A 3,149-nucleotide genomic window follows, 5' to 3' on the forward strand; every position below is an offset into this window, starting at 1 on the left:
ACGCATGCATATGCACAGCTGTGACCCATATAGCTGACAGGTGATGATGCTCGGGTGGGCAGGTGGTCATCCTGGTGGGCGGAGAAAGCTGTCCTGACACACAGACACACGCAGATGGCGCAGCAACTCTGCCTTCATTCTGTCTCCTTAAGAAGAAACGTAAAGTTCATCTGCAGGTCTTAATCGAGGCCACGCAGATCTGACGCTTCCGTGTGAAGGCTCGGTTATTTGAATGCGTTATGACAGAAAGAGGCTACGCGAGGACCGAACAACAGCTTGTGTGTGTGTGTGTGTGTGTGTGTGTGTGTTTACTATCCTTCATCACACCGACACCAGCAGCAACACCTGCTGGACAAACTGTGCAAATTATTCCTTACAGAAAAAAACAGGCTTGTTTTTTTTGAATTGTTTTTATAGCCAGTCTTTAAATTTTGTTTTGTAGCATTTTCTATCCAAGGGATGGAGCACTTATATTGTAACATTAAATAAACAAACAAACAAACAAATAAAAAAGAAAAAAAAGAAATGAATTAAAAAAAATGAATAAATGTAAATATAATAGTGTTGTTTTTTATTTTATTTTATCATGGGTTTCTTTAACTTCGGGCACTATAACGTTCCTGTGATTTTTATTAAAATTAAAATTCAGATTTCAGTTCTTCATTATAAAGATCACATTAAAATGTTTTCCATGCCACCATCATTTATTAATTTTTTTACTTTTAAAATGCACAAAATTATTGTATGTAAATATTTTATTGTTTTGTATGTGTGTGTGTGTATTCATTATATATATATATATATATATATATAGTGATGTGAGGGTAAGTGATGATAGAATTTTTATTTTTGGGTGAACTAATTTATGTATAGTATAATAATGAAAAGAAAAAAATACCTTTAGTTAGTTAGTTAATTTCCCACAGAGTTCCAATTAATAATAAATAATTGGGTTCTGTCATAAAATAGTTCAAATAAACAAGAAAAGTAAAAGCATATCTCTCCCTAACAAGCCATACGATGTAAGATTTAGATTATTTTAACAATTAGGATTGTAAATAGGCTACATATGTATTAAAAGTGAGGAAGAAATGTTTAGTGAGTGGTAGCAGCATCAGTGAGCAGATAGCTGAGATAATACAGCAGTCACACACAGTCCCGTCAGCAGGTTAGCTAAACAGCAGTCCCTCGGGACCGAGGCTAATCACTTCTGCTTCGGACTGAGAGAGGCTGGTGTGTGTGTGTGTGTGTGAGAGAGAGAGAGAGAGAGAGAGAGAGAGAGAGAGAGAGAGAGAGAGAGAGAGAGAGAGAGAGAGAGAGAGAGAGAGAGAGAGAGAGAGAGAGAGAGAGAGAGAGAGAGAGAGAGAGAGAGAGAGAGATGAGGGGGGCAGGGGTCTTGTTAATGCTAAATGTCTGATGTGGGTTGCGACTGATCTCACAGCAGGTGTCAAAGGCCTGATTTGCTGCACACAAACAAGGAAGTCTCCATGAGCCCCAGTCTCCATGGGTTCACTCTCCATTACGTCAGAGCCTGCAGCACGTCACTGGACAGAATAGACAAGATCCAACCCACAAGTTGTGCATGTCATATATGTGTTGCAAAACATTGAAAAAAGTGGTTGTATTCCAAGCAATACTTTCAACATTAAATCTAGTCCTATGTCCCTGTATCACACTATTGCAACTTAATTGGTTTTAAATTAGAAGTACACAAAGTGTATATAATAAATTATATATAAATTATGTATACAAAAATCCTATATAAAAACTTAGTATTTTATATAATGTATATTTATTTTTATATTATATATTATATTTTTAAATATATACTTTAAACATTTTAACAGTCCTAGACCATGGAAAAAAAGAAAGAAAAAAAAACAAGTATACACTTTCTTTTACATATATACAGTAAATATATTATATATAAATTATATAAAATATAAAGTGTGTATATTAGAATTTTTCAGCTTTTTTCAATGTCTGGGGCTAATATATATATATATAGCCCTAGACTATGAAAAAAAAATCCAATACACACACTTCATATATTGCATATATTTTTCATACTGTATTTTTTAAATACATATTTTATTATTTCCAAATCCAGTGTGATTTGTCAGGACAAATTTCTGTGACATCTGTTAGGCAGTAGGGATATTTTATGAGTGGTATTCCAAGAAAATTTAATAACATGAATAATAATGTAAGTCTCTTATTTTATCTCATTGAAGTCCTTCATGTACACTGAACAAAATTATAAACGCAACACTTTTGTTTTTGCCCCCATTTTTCATGAGCTGAACTCAAAGATCTAAGACTTTTTCTACGTACACAAAAGGCCTATTTCTCTCAAATATTGTTCACAAATCTGTCTAAATCTGTGTTAGTGAGCACTTCTCCTAGTGTTGCGTTTATAATTTTGTTCAGTGTAGTTGACTTCAGTGTAATATACGTTTTACATGTAATATACTGTATAGGTCATACACATGCTCAGCATGTTATATGGCCCTGTTCTGCCCTCTCTAATAATACAGCTGTCTCACTGACAGATATTGATTTATTACACTGGAAGTTCAAGAAAGGCTTTTAATGAACAAAACTACCAGAGAGAGGCTGAAAAATATGGTGAAAGGAAGCAGTTTCCACTTCATATCAAATAAACTACACATATTTAGAAACCACATGAAATCATGTGATTTACTGTATGTTCTGTGTTGATTTATTTAATGGACGGGACATAATAAAGAGCTTCTCTTTTTTTTATTTCATTCTTTCTAATAGTCTTTAAATGTCACAACCACAAACCATGTTTCTTTTTCCCAGAAGAGAAATGGTGTGCATTTGTGTGCAAAAAGGTCTTTTTTAAAGAATTTATAGAAGTGCACAAGCATTTAGATGGCCTTGATATGTGACTCTGGCAGAGAAACACAGTACACATGTCAGGATGGGAGAGCTAGACATGACAACAAAAACTCCTCAAGCTGATGTGCCTCAGCAGATCCTTTTTAATCAAGTCCATGAGAGAGAGAGAGAGAGAGAGAGAGAGAGAGAGAGAGAGAGAGAGAGAGAGAGAGAGAGAGAGAGAGAGAGAGAGAGAGAGAGAGAGAGAGAGAGAGAGAGAGAGAGAGAGAGAGAGAGAGAGAGAG

The sequence above is a fragment of the Sinocyclocheilus anshuiensis genome, unplaced genomic scaffold (assembly GCF_001515605.1).
Source record: "Sinocyclocheilus anshuiensis isolate Anshui unplaced genomic scaffold, SAMN03320099.WGS_v1.1 scaffold1885, whole genome shotgun sequence".
NCBI lineage: Eukaryota > Metazoa > Chordata > Actinopteri > Cypriniformes > Cyprinidae > Sinocyclocheilus > Sinocyclocheilus anshuiensis.